The 19859-nt window shown below is 47.0% G+C and overlaps 1 protein-coding gene across 1 annotated transcript in view; it reads left to right on the plus strand.

Moving 5' to 3' along the window:
• LOC119383363 (uncharacterized) overlaps window positions 1–19859 on the plus strand; it is a 305608-nt gene that overhangs the window by 199185 nt on the left and 86564 nt on the right. The window contains exon 4 of the mRNA XM_037651457.2: window positions 610–704. The gene's annotated coding sequence lies outside the window, so the exon portion shown is untranslated. The remainder of the gene's footprint in view (window positions 1–609; window positions 705–19859) is intronic.

A 19859-nucleotide genomic window follows, 5' to 3' on the forward strand; every position in this document is an offset into this window, starting at 1 on the left:
ACTTATGCCTGTCCTATTTATTTTTATCAATTTCGTAGCGTGTTCTTTCGTTTTCACCGCTTTATTGGCTGTGCGTGCGGATGTAGAAGCAGCAAATTCTCTTTGTTGATAAACCAGAGTAAACTTCATATGAAATCAAATAAATAAATAAATAAATAAATAAATAAATAAATAAATAAATAAATAAATAAATAAATAAATAAATAAATAAAGAAAGAAAGAAAGAAAGAAAGAAAGAAAGAAAGAAAGAAAGAAAGAAAGAAAGAAAGAAAGAAAGAAAGAAAGAAAGAAAGAAAGAAAGAAAGAAAGACTGATATCACTGAAATGTTTACGTGCGTAGCGTTATTTTCTGGGGCCAGCAGCTACGCTCAGGCACATTTATAATAAGGAAGACCACCAGAAATTTCATGAAAGTATTTTGTCATTACACGTTTTGCTTTTGCTAAAGAGACATGCAAAAGCTAATGTGCTGCATTCCGTTCTTTCTTCCGTCTTTTGTTTCGCCGATCTTCGCTTCGCCTTCCGGACGTGCAATCGATCTCTCTGTTTCCGTGAAATTGTTTTTGGATGAACGAACAACATTTGTTCTTCTTTCTTACCGTTATGCAGACGCAACGAACCTGGCGCCGCGTTGTGCAAGGAACCGATGCCTTGGAACAGAAACGAGGAGCACCTTCGCTTCAGTAACAACGTCCTCATAAAAGGTGCGTACTTTTCTGGTCAGCTGCGCGCTCCTAAGGTCGACAACACTTGCGTTTTGTGTAACTATACGTTGGAACTTATGGTAAAGTTCAAGAACTGAAGAAAAAAAAAAGGGGGGGGGGGGCAATTCGAGCGACGAAAGCTCTGCTGCTACGTTTATGCAAATCAAATATTTACATTCTTTGACCTTATGTAAGTCACGTTGAATTTATTTCACGTTACTTTATACGGTCGCTTCTGAATATAATGTAGGAATTTCTACTACAGCGCTTCTATGCAACAACACTGGGATCTTGTATCGTGTATGCCTGTGTATAGTCAACGCCAAGAAATAATCGGAATAAACCAGCGAAAAAACCCCAGGAAGACAGCGAAAAAGCACGACCAGGCAGGACAAGCGCTGGACTTACAACTGAATGTTTATTGAAGAATTGCACACACCCCCACACACGAATCAGCAGCGCATGCGTAAAAGGCCACCTGAGCCTTGTCAAAAGTTACACACCAAGAAATAACAAGGGCGCGTTCAAACTCGGACATTCCACAATCACCGTGCCGTATTGTTCACACTTTTACCCGCAATCTAGCGACACTGACAAAATAGAGCGGCCACCTCAAAAATCTGCTGTCTCTTTCTCTCTCCTTTTTTTTTTTCTTCTTTTCACACTGCTCACGCGATTGTGCCGCTCACCGTACGTCCGCGAAAGCGACGTTTTCAACACTAGCGATTTCAGCTGCGACGTGAGAGGGTTGATCTTCTTTCCTCCGCTCTTCATATTACTCTTCTCGCTTTGTGGAGATCGCTTTTTGGAAATGCAATGACAAGCCGCGGTAAGCCACGGCGCTGTACGTAAATAGCGCCGACGTGTGAGCGTTTCATCGCACTGTAGCTCCATTGCTCGTACTGAGCGCGCTTTCTTTCTTTCTTTCTTTCTTTCTTTCTTTCTTTCTTTCTTTTCATCCGCCATAGTAAGCAGGAACTTACTTTCTGGCCACGACGGCATTCCAGCCGACGACGACGCTTTCTCTCTCTGCGGGCGAAGCGGTCGATTCTCGCGAGAATGTACAGTAGGCTGTCGTTGCTGTGTTCGTCTTTGTTGTTATCCTTAACTCTTACCGCTGCCATCCACATACAATGTCAGTGCGTCTTTCTATGAAGAACGGGAAATGTAGCTTCAACGAACCGAATGGAAGCCAAAAGGAAACAGCAAAGTAAGACAAGTAAAAACGAAAAGGGTCTGAAGAGAGAATCGACAAAATAAGAAATGAGTGCCCGAGTATTTCAGCGAGATTTTTTTTCTTTTTTGTAAAAAAGAAAAGCTGTCGGCGCATGACGAAAATGTTGCAGACCACTGGGTAGCGACGTCTTGTTTTTTAGAGTATGCACGTCATCGTCAAAGTAAAAAGACAACAAAGAATGAGATGTATAGTGAGCGAATGAAACAAACAAAACACGACTGCATGATGCAGCAAGACGCGAGGCACTCAAAAGTGAACTCATAAAATATTGCAAGCGGGGACGTGTATACATATAGCGATTTCATACGTAGTAGTGGCAACGTGCGTAAGCTGCATCTCCGAGGATGTCGGCAAGTAATTTCGCATCCGGCGGCATGACTCTTCCTGGCTCGCCGATCTCGGTGTACGCGCGTGCACAGTCTATACGCGACACGGAAATGGCATCACAACGGCCGCATACGTCATTTCCGCTCGTCTGCGTCAGGCGACGTTTTACCCCAGACGTAAGGGAGTGCACGTCTAGACGGCAAGGCGCCGCCTTGGCTTCGTGTGAGAAGGAGGAAAAAAAAATATAAGGAGAGAGGGGGAGGGTGAACGTGATGTTTTGTGCGCACGAATCGTGTACTACAGCGTGTGGCCGTTAGGATTTTTCGCTCGGTTCAAAGACCTCTCTCAACCTTACGCTGCATGCCCCTGAAAGCATTCTTTTCTTGGACTAGATTTTATTTTACAGAGCGCTTTAGACATTAAGCTTGCGTCTGCAGTTATTTGTTTTTTTGTTGTTTTTTTTTAATTTCATGCGCTTACAATGAGTTCGGGTTCCGACAATCGAATATTAGGGCCTCAAGCTAGATATAATCTGCGGGGTTTATACAAGAGACATCCCTTTTCTTGCGCGTAAAAATATTTCAAATCCATGGCTTAAAACTTTCTGCTTGAAGGGTACCACGATACTGAGAGAGTGTATGTTTTGCTGTGCAACGCACAGTCACCGTTTAAAACACTGTGTGTGTAACCGCGATCCCGCGATACCACGCGAATGAATTTAAGCAACGTAAACAGCCTGCGCACGTCACGTGAAACAGTGAGCGTGTACTTTTTTTTACGGCGTTCGCAATTGATTTTGCATGCACTTACTAACCCTTAGAAGGCTTGTTTCAGACGCCGCGTCGTTACTGTCCCATTGCGACGTAAACTTTCGTTTGAGACAGAAACACACCTGGGCATTGTCAGTAATATTGTCAATGCATTGTCAACAACTTGTCAGTAATCTTGACGTCATACTTGCGCAACTATCTCCCGGATGCGCCATATGCACTGATAGCTACCACATATATCCAATTCACCCAGATCAACTCCTCATTAATTTACATGTGTCGTCCAATTAGCTGCATGCAACTAGTTCTTCTTTTTTTTTCTGGCGGGCCCATCTTTGTTGATACGCATGCGCGTAGGTTATATCGCTATTTCCGCCTATGATTTATTTGATCGAAGACATCTAAAATATAGAAACAGTGTTACAGTGCCGACGGAAAGGCAAACAGCGCACGAAGAAGACGTGTTGACTGTTATGTTGCCCATATGTGCGGATTCGATTCAATAATGACCAGAGACGTTAACAGAGACATTAATTGCCTTTCGGACGCTTTGTTTTACGCTACGATGGTGTTGTTTGATATATGCGTGTGTGTGTTTTTACATATATGCGTGCTCGTGTGTTTATTTTCAATGTACTACTGTTTGTGTGTTTATTTCTTGCGTTGTGTGCTCGATCCACACAAGAGCTAAGGAGTAGCCGGCGCTGTATTTGTGCCCCAACATCTCCTTCTACTTCACATCAATGAACAAAAAAAAACAAGATTTACTCCCTTTCTAAGCCGACAACAAACAAAGACCGCAATAAAAATCTGCATCTTCGTATCTATGTGCTGCTGCTCGACCAAGCGGGGCCTCCCTGTCCGCGCCCGAGATGGATGGCCGTATACGATGGCACAGCCCTCGCGTATCACGCAGAGTTTCTGACGCCATTCTCTCTCTCTTCTTTTCTACGTCTCCATCCAGACTGGGACCCCATCTGTCTTGCGTGAACGCCAAGCCAAATTAGACACGGCTCCGCCCACTTTTGCTGTAGTGAAGTGCTTTAATTTCAGCTCACCCGGGTCCAACCCTCTCGCGGTCACTCTGCGCGAGCACACTGCGACAGGCACAAAGTTTCGCGGCATTCGCGCACGTTCTACTATAACGGACACTGTCCCCTGCCTCGGTGACCCCTCAAGGCAACAACGTTGTTATGCCGCTGAGTTACGAGGTCGCGGCAGTCGCTGTTGTGAGGGCACAAAAATGCAACGATGCTCGCGTGCAACAGATTTCAGTTGGAACCGCCAGTGGTCAAAATTAATGACGATATTATACTTGTTCACTATACACAGCGTCTCTGAACTTGTACGGCTACGCTACGTTCCTTCGTGCTGTTATGTGCGCCATTATTTATAGCTCCAGCGTTACTACCACGAAATTCACGAGATCAACGTTCATTTTTTTTTCTCCATATATAGAGCTCATATATTTTCCTAGGTCACTACAGAGACAACGCTATGGTGTTGCGAGAGTCCTTTGATAACCGGCGTAAATAAGCAGTGCACGAGTAATGATCGGTGAGGGGAAACGGGTTCTAATTATAATTGATACACGCGGTACACATAGCCACTTACGCAGTATTTTTTTTTTAATTCTGCGTGTCTCATAATACTGCCCTGTGTTATTAGCGTTACTCGCTCCTGCTAACCAACCGAGGTTTCTTATTGGCCGTCTTTTCATTACTTTCACTGATTCAACAATAAAACATAAAATTGTGTAGACTGACTATTATAAAGTGAGTTCAACAGAATTATGGACTTCCGGGACTTAAGCGTGACACATTGTACGACACTTCCCGTATCTCGGGTCGGCCCTTAAGCGTGAGACGTTATACGGCATCTTCTCTTTATGCGCACGTTCTAAAGCATCTCCTTTGTTGCGGGCATGTTATAGAACATCTGCTGTATTGCCGGCAGGTGCTTAAGCGTGACACGTTATAGGATGTGTCCTGTTTGGCGCGCGTTGTAAGACATCTCCTGTATTGCGGACATGTTATAGAACACCTCCTGTATTGCTGGCAGGCGCTTAAGTGTGACACGTTATAGGACATCTCCTGCTTTTCGCGCGTATATCGTTTTCAAAAGGGAAGTGTCACGACTTCGTTTCTTTATTTATTTATTATTTTTTTTTGCAGACTCAAAGTATACAACGCGGTAGAACTCGGCTGCACTTTCCGTAGACATCGACATCGTGAGCAGCCCGCAGTGAACTCTATGTCACGAATGTGCCGAACAGAAGGCGTCCGGAAAATGAAGTTTCTTCTCGGCGTTTCGCGTGTGGCTGCGAGTATTCCGCGAAGCCTTTAGCCGTTTTTTCTTCAGTGTAACGTTACAAACGCTGCACTGCTAGTTCACTTAGCGTCATGATGGATACACACTTCCGGGTCTGCGTCGTTTCGGTAATCGCGGATACGTTAGTCCTGGTGACCGCCTCGCAGTAACATATAACGAGCGTATTCGGGGACGGTATATAGCAAACGCGTTCCTCTCTCCGTCCGTACACATATATACGCCGCCGAATCGACGCGACCGGTGCGGAAACCATGCGTTCCCGCGGTAGGCGTGTGTACGCGTTACTCATGGCCTGGGAAATCGAGTTTCTCAGAAGTCGGAGGAGGTGCCCCGGCGCGACGGCTTCCGCGTCTTTTCCAGTGATTGCCATTTTCCGGCCCGCGCGTTGATAACTGCGCGTTACTCACGCCATAGTTTCGTTTCTCACATCCAGGGAGCCGAGGTGCTTCCGTGTCGTTGACCCGCAACCCTATAGCTACACGAGAGGAAGCAACAACTTCATTCTCACACGGAAAGCGACGTTTCTTCCGACTTACTTATTTTGGAGCCTAAGTTCTAGAGCCCCAGTCTGGTCTCGGTTGAATGTCAGTGAGCCACGCGAGCGTCAACAAAGTTGAAACGAAGGTGTTTAAAGGAAGAACTAATCGCTTCTAGCTTTGAACTATGCAAAACGCTGTTCAGCAATGAAAATTTTCGCGAAACTCCGTAGCTATATAACCTACTGTGCGAATGGGCTGCAACACGTTGCACATTTTCTCGCGTTGGTTTACGGTGCTAAAATGCCTTCTCTAGAACCCGCTGCGTTCTATCTGTCTGTCCTTTCGTTTAAGACTGCCCAAGGATACTACGTACGACTTGATCGTGTATGTCACTTGTCCATTACAACACGTCAGGACAATGCCCCATCAGAACAGCCCATCAGAACACCCCACCAAAACATCATGATTGGTTCGCTGAGCTAAAAGTATCGTCTAAGTCAAAGGTCACGCAAAGTCTGCCTTTAGATGCAGACGCGTTCGGATCATAAGCAACGGCTCCGTCGCCGCAGCACAACGCAACGTTACGGGGGTATACACGTCACCGCTCGGACCTTGAATATGTATTTCCAGGAAAGGAAACACGGAACTTGACGGATGCAGCCGAGGATGACGCGTAACCGAAGGTATAATGTACGCCAACGCCGCGCCGCCGCCTACCCTTCGCCTTCCCACTCGATGAAGCAGACAATGGGCAGAGGTGGGTCGAAGTCGCTGTAAAGAGAGGGGGAGGGGGGGGGGGAATAGACGACGCGCTCCGGCGCCATCGGACACGACGCGAAGCTCATCAGCGCTGCGACGCTGCCGGGGGGACAACAATCGATCTCCACGACAACGGCATCGCAGGCTGTCCTGCTGTCCCCGTGCTGTTGCTGCTGATGCTGCTGGTCGTGGTGGTGTGTGGTTGCTATACACAAGAACATGCCCCCTTCGCAGTGGCCCGGGGCGCACTCGCCTACGAGGAAGAAAGAGATAGCAATCAGGGGGAGGCCGCGCGCGCGCGCTCAACAGCGGAAGCAGCCAGCAGATCACACGACCGTCATTAATACGAGCGCCGCCGACGCCACCAGCAACGCCGCCCGCCGCCGCTGTGGATGCTGAGGGGTTGCACCGCTGTACCCATCACAGCCCTTCACGACGGCCCGCTTTTTCGACGCTGTTTTTTATTTGTTGCCGCTGCTCCTTTGTGCATTTGTGCACCCTCGCGCAACAAACGGTGCACCCTGTAGGCCGAAGCGGCGTTAGTTGTTTGTGCTGCGACGAAGTTGAAGCTTCTGGAGGTCACCGACCTTTTCCGGCGCGTGCTAATATAGTGACGGTAGCATAGAGTAGAGCTCGAGCGTGAGAGTAAATATTTAAAAAAAAATTCTAGGAAGACAGCTCGGTCATTGCATCGAAATTAAGTGATGAGAACTTTGCTGTTATAACAAAGCACATTCGAAATAAGAAGACAGTAGCCAAGACAAGTCAGCATTAGCCATCATTTAACCAACTGTAGCGAAATTCGCCAGTGCAGAGAGAGTACAAGTAAATTCGGTAGTTTAATTCGATCATAAATCGGACATAGCCCGCTACAGTATTCGGGCAAAAGAAAATTTCTTCAATACTCTGACAAGGTATGAACTACAGTCGGGTAACCACGTCATATTTATTTATATCATTAAATCGTCAGAACGACGACGACAACAAAAGTCGCGGTTGTAACAATGACAATAAAGATGTCATTTGAAGCGCCATAAAATGACTGTTGCAACAACGAGCCGCAGCCATGTTGCAACTCAAGGCTTGCGGAAATGTGACACATGTCACGTGTGGGACCGGAACGTCACTTGGCATTGATGCCATCCTAGACACGAAGCCCACATATCGTCGTTGAGCCCCTCATAGTTCGGTCTCAAGGCCGTCGTAGGTGTCACAAACGTGGTTACGAAACGGAGTCGGCCAAAATTTGATGTTGACTCTATTGTCCACGTGTGCATTGGGATGTTTGCCACAGCTATAAATTGGAACATTTTATGTCGTGCTGGCAAAACACCGTCGCCATACTTTGTTCTGCTTTTCGTTTTTTTTTCTTTCTTTGAAGGTAACCCTTTGTACAGATACAATTGCGTCGATCGCTGAAAGGAGACACGGAGCTGCGGTACACCGCAGGCAATCTGTACTTTCATTCCGTGTGTAGTTTATTTAGCCTCTCTCAAAACAGAAAAAGAAGACTGAAAATTCGTGGACAATAAATCATTGGATTGAAATTGCATGGAGGCAATGCTGCTGTCATAACATCAGATAGCCAAGAGATAGTCATAGTATAGCTAACGCCATCCGACAGCTAGTCAATATTAAACAATGCCGGTAGTATGAGTGTAAGTACGGTAGTGGAGTTCGGTCAGAACTTATTACAGGACATCATCACACCAGTTACAGAAAGGGAACGGAAGACATCGCTTTCAAAATAAGGGCTTAATTTGAGACAGCCTGACTTCGTAGACCAATTTATTCAAGGTTCGCGAACAGCGAACAGAGAGCACGTCAGTGCTGGGACGCGTACATATCAGCTTAGTGTGGCGCCAGAGCATTGCACTTTTTTTTTGCTTTCTTCTTTTACCCGGCGTCATAACGACGGCGTCTACATCCACGCGGAAGCACGTAGCATCCGCCAACCGAGCACAATTCCGTCCGGTTATGATGTCATATAAAACCAAGCAACGACCCCCCGTACGTGGTGCTGGCATACCCCCATTGCGGGGCGTTGTCTCGGCAGCTCGTCCGTCTCTGCAGCCTCGGCCAGAGTGCGGAACAATCAACACACACACACACAGACAAACACCACAGCATTGGCGCAAACGGGAAAGGGCCGTCCAATTACGCCTGCCGCGCGATGCCTGCGTCCATTGGGTTGTGTGGGTTCGCGGGGAGGCAGGCACCCCGAGCTTGCGAAGGAAATGATGTTCGCACGACGGATGGACAGGAGGCTGCAGGGGTGGTTGAGCGGGGTTGTGCACTACACAGCTCGCGCACAAGGGGAAGCGCACACGGGAAACCAACAACGCGAGCGAGCGCCGAATCGTGGAAAAGTGTCGTGAGATGAGCTGCGGCATTGGAAGAAGGAAGAGGCTGAGAGATAACCACGCGACCGACTCGTATCAGACCACGCTGAGAAGACGTCGGTGATGATGGCCATGGCTTCCTCTTCTGTGGTAGACATGTCTCTCGGCATCCAACGAGAACCGCGGTCCTGAGACGAACCCCGCGTGTGCCCCTAGCTAACTGCCCTTCCCCACATGCCTTTCTCTGCAGCGCGTGTATACTTCATATCTATCTTTATCTCTTGAAGGGATACGTGTAACAGTACGCAAGTTCCCCAGACTCATTGGCCTCTCTGAACCTGTCATTTTCGGGGGGACTTTTTCTCTCTGACGGGCGGCGGCGGGAGAAGTCGAGCGCGATAGTTGATAAAAAGCAAAAGGAAGTTAGTGGGACGCTCGACAGCGCGGGACACCGGATGCGATTGCGGCAGCGTTTGTGTCGCGCGCACCCGTCGCGTTCGCATCACTGTCCGTTGCTCGCTGTCCGTTGGATGGGACCGAGTCCTACGTTTCCGATACTACTTTGATCTTCGTGCTCCTCGGCTTGCTGTACGCGGCTTCTGCCCTTTTCTCTGAGCCGGGTATGCCGCACAAAGGGGCAAGATACATCGTATCTTTGGACTTGGATGGTCGTGTCTATTTAGTGTAGCAGCTGACGCCGTGAACAGAGACGCAGTTCTGTACAATAACGAACTGTGAACTCGCATGCACGGTATATTTTGTTGGCAGAGTAACTGCGATGAGCGATTCGTAGTGAGCTGGCTTTTACGGTTAGGACATCGATAAAATTGAACTAAAGCATTGCACTCGACTCGTTAGACAATTGAACTAATTTGTTACGTTTTATTCACCACAACGTTCATGTTTTAGTGTGTGCTTATGGTGTTCCTCTTTAGTTATGTTGCGCGCCGAGCACTGTTTGTACAGGGGTCAGGGCCTCAGTCAGGTGCATGCTGGCGCCTTTAGTCCTGATCCTTTTGGTTTTCTGTGAGGAAACTAACAAACGCGTGAATAAAAAAAGGTGGCAATTTATTCTGAAGTTCAGTGAAATAGTATCAGCCGGTGTTAAATGTGTTCGTGTCATGCTAAGCGTTCCTAACATGATTAAACCTATGTTCTTAGCGTGAGTCTAGCTGCCACACACTAGTGGTTGCGTGTTCGTGTTTTCTCGTTTTTCGTTATCGCTTATTTCTATTCAATAGCCTTGCAGAAAGCTAAACAACGAACATTGCAGATATATCGATTGCGTAGAAGCGGGTAACTGAATCGAGAAACAGATGCGGGCTTTCCCTTCGTGTGCATGTGCGCATGAAGGTCAGAGTGTTGAAACAACGCTCTTTTTTCCAAATAGTACGCGCCGAACGCGCTTGGCAACGCACTGCGATCAATCGCTGGGAGTTTGCCGTAACGTTCGTTGTTAAACTATTTCGGCTTCGCTAGATAATGCGTCTGGAAGTGCCGCCTTTGCTGCCGCGTTGCAGCAGGGCAAGAAATTCATAGCAATGTTGGTGAAATGCCTTTCTTGTGCAATTCAACAGCTCTCAGCAACGCTAGCACGCCTCGATGACAAGCCGCTTTCTGAACAATCAATTTTGGAGTGCCGGAACGTTCTAGCTTCCAACCAGAAAGCGACGAAGGCGCTGCTGAAGTTTCTCCGCTCAACCGACCTCGCTAAACGACTATGATGCTCCCGTGCTTGAGTGTGTGTGCGTTTTTTTTCACTCCTTTTTCCTTCCTTACCTTTCTATCCCCCCTTACCCCTTCCCCAGTGCAGGGTAGCAAACCGAAAAACTTCTGGTTAACCTCCCTGCCTTTCACTTAACCTTTCTCTCTCTCTCTCTCTCTCTCTATTGAAAAAAAAAACACCGATATAGTAGAACCCACGACCAGACATACGCCGCAATGGCTTCAATGTCATTTATATTTCTGCCAAATGTCCCAGAAAGACTGCTTGTTCAACAACCGTTCTTTTTTTTGTGTGTGTGTCCCTATGAATTCCTGGAAAAGAAGAGGTTATAATCTTCCATATTCTTCGACGCGCAGACCCATTAATTTTACTTCGGCGAAGCTAACGCTATGTTCTCAACCGTCGCAAGGCGTTTTCAGGGTGAACCACCGGCTGTGTTGTGAAAACCCAACACTTTGTCCGTGCAAAGAAGAAAGAAAGAAAGAAAAGAAAAAAATCACATTCTCTCTCATCCAGACAGCCCTTCGCTCGTGCGGGGTTTCTACGAAACGCCGTCTGGCGCTTGAGTGCTTCTGTTTGAACGAGGCGCTGTGTCCTTTGCCACAGGAATTGCCCCCGCAACGTCTGGTCGTCTAGCCGCTTTTCAAAGACGCGCTCCGCATGCTCTTCATTCCAAAACGAAACGCCCGACCGCCCGCCAGCCAGCTTTCTTGAGCGTCCCGTGAATCGTCTTGCATAATTACGCGAGCAGCGCGTCGAAATCCGGCGCAGTTGGCGCCCCGCGCGGCTTTCCTTCATTCATTCATTCAACTCGGAGCCATGGACCTCCAAAGGCCCCTCGCCCGGCCCTTCATCCCAGTCTGCACCGCGGCGTTCACCATGCATTTCGTCCACACGAACCCGCTGCCGTATACGGCCCTTTCTGTTTCGCTCGGCGAGGGAACGGGACGCCACGAGAGCGCGCGATAAAGAGACCAAGCATAACGCGAGAAACTGCGAGAATAGAGAGAAAGAGTGACAGAAAGAGAGGCCGTGTCGAGCCGGCTGGGATAGCGGGAGATTCCGAGTAGCGAACCGAGGGTGTCTAATTTGGAGAGTTTCCCGCTCATTTCTTTTTTTTTCTCGACCAAATAAAGAAAGGATGTCTCTGCCGAAACCACCGACCGCCTGTTTCTCTCTCCGTTCTTTGTACTTTTTTGTAGCTATTAATAGCTTTTCTTTTTCTTTTTCTTTTTTTTTTCAGAGAGAGAAAATGTCGTTTGATTTTGGGCAAGCCGTAGGGCTTTACGGAGTGAATTAAGCGCATCCCCACCGCCGTCCTCCTCCTCCGACGGAGCGATGTGGAACCGCATTTGGTGCTATTCGGACGGTATCGCGCTGTGACGCCTTCGCGCGGGCTTTGATATTGCGACGTTGATTAAAGGTGTTACACGTTGCGCTTGCCTGCATTACAATACCTCGCTCGCAAACTCTCGCCTGACGCGTCTTAAAGAGACTGTTGCATTGATTGTATTTTACAAGTTAGATTGGTATAATGTATCGTGTGTTTGTTGTAAGAGCTTACTGTCTTGCTGTGTTCTTCTAACACGATGTAACATGAGCTTGAGAGTAGAATGTGTTGTAATAATAGCGCTAAAAGCAATTGCTTAGATAATAATTACGACATGGTTTGGGTTGAGGACCTAGTAACGGCTCTGCTTTTTTGACAGGCGGGGAAACACTGGAAGTGCTTGTTATTTTCTACGTTAGCTTGATTGCGCAATCACCGAGCGGATGGAAATGCCGACCACGGTTTTGAATAGTGCGGCCCCGCTTTGCTAAATGGAACACTCCAATGTCCGGTTCTCGCGTTGCTGGCGCAAGAGCTACAAGTTTTGATTGAAATTATCTCAATACACTGCATATATCTGTAGAAAGGTGCCAGCATCATCAACTACAAGGTATTGTCACGGGTGTGGAAAGGTGACTCAGGCACGGGTGCTGAAATGACACCTAATGGAGAAAGACGACAACGTGGTTGTTGTGGGTTTGAGTCTGGAGCTGCACTGTGTTGGCCTACGATCCTGTCCGCTCTGTGCAGCATTAACTCGATCAGTTCTAACTGAATAAATCCTCCCCGTAACAATGTGATGCGAAACCCGGCGATTTCTATCAACCGCCGAAGTGGAAAAATTCGACCGCACTTTAAAACTCGTGTGTTCCCTTTAAGAATGTACCGCACTGTGGATATTGTGGCCGCGTACTCTCTCGCATTACGCTATGAATGCTGTCATATTTGCCTTGGCAACGACTTCAATTTCCTGAAGCGGTGAGCGAGTCTCATATGGAAAATTGAGCGAAAAGTAAACGCGAACGCGCACTTCTTATGAGTTCTATTGCTAACGGTGAGAATTTATTTTGACGTTAAGTAAGCGCAAATGCTCCGCGAAGAAGTTAAGCGTCTTTAGCGGCTCGGTGTCTAATGAACTGAACGCAACGTCGCCTCTCGCAGCTTTAAAAAAAAAAAAAAAGACAGATCATCCAGAGGTTAGTCATTCTTTTTGCTACAGCAGCAAGAAAACTTTGAAAGTATACTTTAGCAAAATACCAAGAAAAATGACGAAAAAAAAACTGAAATTGCCCATCAGAACGTTGCTGATGGCGTTCAGGCGTTATATATATATATATATATATATATATATATATATATATATATATATATATATATATATATATATATATATATATATATATATATATATATAGATATATATATATATATATATGAGGTAGGAGTTAAAATGAGGCACCGACGACAACGAAAAAAAAGAAAGAAAGAAAGAAAGAAAGAAAGAAAGAAAGAAAGAAAGAAAGAAAGAAAGAAAGACATGCGTGTGTGCAAATGAGAAGGGTTGAAACAGTCGTACAGCGGCTGGCCGCCCGAGATATACGGAACGGAAATATGCAGCCAAGCGCGGAATCCTGGCATACGCTCAGCAGCGAACGTCGTCCCCCTGTCCACGAATAGGAGGAAAGAGTTAGGCGGTCGCACAATGCATACCCGACGGCACGCGTCATTAAAACCTCTCACGCGCTGCGTGCGAGGACCGCCACCAGCGGCCAGCCTCAAAGAGCGCCCGAAATCGCGCGTTTATCCCTTGCCTTCCACGCGCCCGCTCTCCCCGGCTCCCCAGAGAAGGCAATTACGGCCCCTGGAAAGCGGGGTTGTCTGCATGACTTAGCTGTCTAGCGGCAGAGCCTGCCGCCGCAGCAGCCGCCGGCTTTGTATATTTCCGTTGCTGAGGGGAGCGAAAGAAATGTCGAAACCTTTACGCCGCCTAGAAGCTGGCGCTCGAGAAAAGACGCGGTACGTTTGAGTAGCAGCTTTGGAATAATTTAAGTAGCGGGAGGGTCTCTTACACGGATATAAATATTCGGTGGGAGCGCAGACGTAATTCATGCTTGCCATACCTTTCTCGGGCTTCTCGGGACGCTTTCGGTGTCGGTGAAAACGGCCGTCTTGGAATCCGACTTGCTTTACGTCGGGATTAGCCGCGTAAGCTTTGTCTTCACCGTAAATGTGGTTCAGCTGAATAGGGACGCAAATAAGGCAGGAAAGTTTGTTAGCGTGCTCAGTGAGGGTAATCCTCGCTCTTTATTAATAGTGCAATACGCGCGCTTCGGTTCACCGACGCTCGTAGTATGAAATGGATGGACACGAGCTTCGTGCATTCGCATTAAAATTATGTGCAGCCTACTTATGACATGACTTGCAAGAATATAAAGAATAATTATTCTGTTTATGACTTAGAAACATAAATATTTTCGAACTTTCGTGGTATGTAAAAGCGAAGTACCACAATATCATTTGTGTTCATTAGACAGCCGCATAGCACTTCTGACTTGCTTCGCTAGTTTGGATGAGTGGACGTTAGGGGTTGATAATAAAAGCGTCGCAACGTCAGCAACAACGGCCGGGCGCTCATTGTTCTTAAGGATTACATTACGCTGGGTTAGTATTCATTCTAAAAAGACAGGGCGTGCAAACACGGACACAAGAAAGAAGTCAGGACATCACAAACGCCGTGTCTTTTTAGAATGAATACTTACCAACTAGCTCAGCTCTCTGTTATTCTACGCTGGGTTATCTTTATTATCAAAAATATTTAATAATAATAATAATAAGAAGAAGAAGATGAAAACAAGAAGGAATGAAAGAAAAAAAAATTTCACAGCATATCCACGGGTGAATGATGAAGAGCTTGGGCGAAGCTCCTGAAGCAGTGGGATGTAGTGGGAAGCAGTGTAGTGGGAAGCAGTGGGAAGTAGTGGGATGTTTGCAAAGATGAAGTAGTGGGCAGTTTGCAAAGGTGGCTTTCGTTCCCCCTTCATTATAACGGCTTTATGATCGGTGAAGTAATGGATCGGTGATGGATCGTAGTGGGATGTTTGCAAATACGAAGTAGCGGGCAGTTTGCAAAGGATCGGTGATTGGTCGTAGTATACTGCCGGTTACGCCTTACGCCGGACGGGTGACAAGGTTAGACTAAGAGGAGCTTCGTCCCTAAAAGTTGATATAAACAAAAAGCAAGCTTCAGGTACACCGAATATTTGACCAAATTCTCTGTTGTAAGTCAGATCAATTTCCTACGTTTACAATATCGTGCAATGACTCCGTTGTTAATCTACTTCGTCGTCTTTTCCACATATTATGGTACTGACTGACAATGTTTCTGTGCATCGTAAGCACAAATAGCTGTCAAACGCCGCGTTAGTTTATAGTATACCGCAAGTAACCCCTGCTCGACTTGTTGACAGCATGTTGATCGTGCCCCGGTTTTCACGACACTATTACACGTTGCCATTGGGCGAGCGCAGTGAACGCTCCTGACGCAAAGCGGGGTACATACTTCTCAGTCTAGACGGTGTGCAAGCGAAAGTGACGTCATGTGCAAGAAAACATGTTATGTAAACAGTAACTGTGAACGCACGGTACAGTGTCACATATTCGCGGAAACATGGGAAACGCCCGCAGATAACCTACATTCGTGCGCAACTTCTCACGTACGCCTCAAGTACGTTCCTATCCATGTTTTCGGGGGTTCGATCAGAGCGAACACGTGTCGGCAGTGTGTTGCAACGACGCTTCGCCGTGTATAAGTAGCACTCGTATTCGAACGCACCACGCCCGACTTCTATGCTTGTTTATTGTTTATTATTTTGTTTGTTTTTCTCTTTCCGTCCGCTTCCTCGCTGGAAAAAGCAATCGTCGCATTGCGTCACTGCCTTTGCAACACACATGCACGCGGCCACGTGTATTTCTTTCTTTGTTATTTTTATTTTTCTTTCATGCGTTTCTCTGCACGCTTTCTCGGAACTCTCGTAATTGATTCAAACTTATTCAGGCACGCAACGCGATTCGCATTCTGTGTCAGCCGCGCCTCCGATGGCGCGAGGAGGGGTGAGCGCTCGCTCATGACAAATTCCGAGTGCAGCGGGCGCGCGTGTTTTCTTGGCCTGCGCTCCAACAGCGAATCAAGCAAAACAAGAATAAAAGGTATGAGAGAAAAGCAAGGGAGAGTTACCTGAGTTATGCGACTTCGCTTTCAACAAGCTTTCTCAGTTTGTTTTTTTTTTTCCTTTTTTCTCGGACTAGTGATGAGAAATCGGCGTTGAAAACTGCCAAACGGTTTCCCTCCTCCGGTCAACCGCGTCGCTGTTGAATTTTATCGGTCCTTATTTGCGAACCCCTTTTGCCAACGGCGGCTGCCACCATACAAAAGCCTGCGCGCCTTTACTCTAGATCTCGGCTGAGCGGGCTGTGTGCGCATCACTTGCTTCTGGCGTCGTCGTCTTCGGTGTGGTGGTGTCGACAGGGTGTTGCTGCTTGGTGTGGCCGCGGGCTGATATCCGTATAAGAACCGGCGAACTGCATTTGTGATGTAAATGACGACTCGCCGCCGCTCTCCTCTTTGGATGCCGCGCCGTGCCGGCGGCGGTAGCGTATATCGAGCCACTGTTTGCCATCGCGGGGCCCCGAAAGAAAAACAACAATCTTCGATCGCGAAAGGGTTTTGTTTGCTTCTTCTGCTTTTCGGAAATCTATCGCCAGAGCGCCATCTGCCACGCGAAGAGATCCGAATAAAAATACAGAAGAGAAGAACACGTTGCCTTTCGGGTGGCTTCCGACTCGCCGTAGGCGGGCGATCTCGAAACGTTCGCAGAAGACCGGCACCGCCGCAAATGCGCATGCATTCGAAGTTTCGAACACAAATGCGTATAATATACAAAGCGGCGCTGTCTGCGCTACGAGGAAGCAGCGAGGGAAACTGGATCTCGATAACGAAATATACAAGGACAGAGGAGATAGAATACATGGGGCGAATTATACAGATATAGATGGAATCCTTGCGGAGAAAACAAATGCGGAGAGTTTTTTTTTTTTTGCTTTTTCGCTCTCTCTGTCTCTCTGTCACTTTCTCTTTATACGCGACCTGCTAGTCCTAGAGCGCTATTTCGAGCCACATCGGTTGCTGTGTGTATTGTTTAGGTTTTGTAACTGGTGCGTCGTGGCCCGGTGTGGTATGTCACGCTGCTCCAGCGGTCTCTTATATACGGTGCCCCTGAGACAACTTTTAGTATTTCCTTTTTCTTATCCCTGTGTTGATGGGTGTCGACAAACTTATACGCTACGCGGAGTTGCGTAGGCGCTCACGCGAGCTCGACGCTTTCTGCATGCGTGCTTGCACACTTACTTCTCCGTTTTGGCCGAATAACTGTGCACCGCCATCATGCTTCAAACAATGGAGCAGCGTACAACGCACATAACGCATGTAAACAAAAAGACGCTGGGTCCTAAACGGATAAAAAAAGACCAGCAGCGCCGTCATTTTGTCCGACAGTGTAGTGAAAAGCAGGCGACAGCACTCAAGCGCTTCGCACTGCGTAACTAAGTTGCGCAACAGAGAAAGACCCGATGGGCCTCTAATTTCCGGCGCGCGTCACCAGCTAACCTCGAGCAGTCTTTAATAAGAATACCGAAACAACCAATCCACTCATACCATCCTCCCCTGGACGCGACGAGCACGTGTGTGAGGTCCACGTAGAGCAAACAAGCTGCACACGCGCGCGCAAAGGTGCACGCCTCTCGTGTACACGGTCTACAGAAGCGAGGCGCAGCCCGTATGGTCTATAATGCGCTACGCGGAGTGCCTATTAACGCGTAGGAGCACGCTCTTGAGCCGAGTGTGCCTCTGTGTATACTATGGGCGAGACATCGAGTAACGGCGTCGGCGAACCGGCTGAAGATGGATGGTCCGTGGTCCCGTGCGGTCGGAAATTGCGCCAGCGGAAATTAAACGAAAGAACGCCCCCCTGCGGTTCCCGCCGTTCTGCTCACGAAGCGGTGGCCGCACTCTACACCGCGTATATTATTATCTCACGCCGTGCGACAGAGACACAAAGAGCCCCGAGTCATGCGACACTGAAGCACGTGCAGCTTTGCAAGTCTTTCTTTCTTTCTTTCTTTCTTTCTTTCTTTCTTTCTTTCTTTCTTTCTTTCTTTCTTTCTTTCTTTCTTTCTTTCTTTCTTTCTTTCTTTCTTTCTTTCTTTCTTTCTTTCTTTCTTTCCTTCTTTCTTTCTTTCTTTCTTTCTTTCTTTCTTTCTCTGCGATGTAAACTCCTTAGAGGATAAGCTAACTTTATGCAGGAGCCAGTTATCCTAGTAACTAGGCTAAAAAAAATCAAAACCCGGCTTTGTATATGTAGTATGAGAGTCGTAGCTTTCTTCTTTTTTCCTATTTATTCCAATGATGCATAGGAGAAGTTGGTGGCTTTATGGCGGCACCGGCTACTATCTCTCGCTTTGCAAACGAAATATACAATACAAAAAAAATGAGTAAAACGGCACAAAATATGTCGCCCAGTACGAACACAGCATAATGCAACAGCACATGAGTCACAAATGTTGTAGTACGAGTTGAGGTATAGGTAACAAGAGCCGACACACGCACGTATACATAAAGACAAATGTTTTTTACGGCTTGTCATACACAGAAAAACGCTCAAGACAGGTAATTACACATAACGTAAACACACGATCATAGCATTATGCAATTTTAAACACATAACATTTATGTCATTCACTTCGGTTTTAGGATAAGAATGAAGAGTAATATTTCCACGGAATATATTTTTCTTGGAGAAACTTTTTCAAGGCGATGAGCGCTCTTTTCTGAAGGGCGCCCTGTTGGCCGTGGACCAAGTATTTTCTTCAGAGTGAATGGTCTTCTATCTAAAAAGTTACAAGATTTGCTCCCAATACATTTTCTGCCGGGTCATATTTCGCGCACTCGAGAAGTATATGGCGCACATCTTAGTAGTATTTAGTATAGTAACTTTCGGCACTAGTAAATAGCTTCGAATACAAGCTGCATATGGGTGCCGACTATTCTTTTAGAACGCAGGGACAGGCCACTGTAGCTTATAAAGGATAAGATGTTGCTCTGCTGATCTCGACGACGCGGTTTCGAGTCCCGGCCACGGCGGCCGCATTTTGGTGGGGGCGAAATGCAGAAACAAACACCCGTGATCCTATAGATTGAATTACGCGCTAAAGAAACCCAGGCTACCAAAGTTAATCCGGAGTCGCTTACTGCCTCACAATCGTATCGTGGTGTTGACGCGAAAAACTTCAGGGACCGAATTCACAAAATTTCTCTTTCGAAAGTGCGCTTTCCCATTGGTCAGACGGATTTGCTAATGATATGCCCGCATCGTGATTGGCTGAAATATTCTCTTAGGAAAATTTTTATCTTAAGATGTTTTTTGTGAATACAGGGCCGGAATTTTAGAAAATGCCGCGACAGGAAGGTAAAAGCACGGCTTCGTAGTAGTAGTGATAGTAGCAGTAGTAAATAGTAGTAGCGTAATAAAAAACGGTAATGAAATATGTTAAGGAATTAACGGCTGCAGGTTTAGCTAGTTGGATGTGGCTCGCGGTGGCGCAAGTTAAATTACATGAGGGACGAACTCGAAATCTGACGATACGAGCGCTCGTGTAGTAACTCTGTTAGTTCGCCCGTTTCGTTAGTGCTGCGTTTTATGGCGCAAATCTAGAAGATAAACAATACGAACAACAACAAAAAAAAACAAAGCCACCAGGAGTAAACGATACAGAAAGGTATTGGAAAGCCGATATCCTCTG

Source organism: Rhipicephalus sanguineus, chromosome 2, assembly GCF_013339695.2.
Source record: "Rhipicephalus sanguineus isolate Rsan-2018 chromosome 2, BIME_Rsan_1.4, whole genome shotgun sequence".
NCBI lineage: Eukaryota > Metazoa > Arthropoda > Arachnida > Ixodida > Ixodidae > Rhipicephalus > Rhipicephalus sanguineus.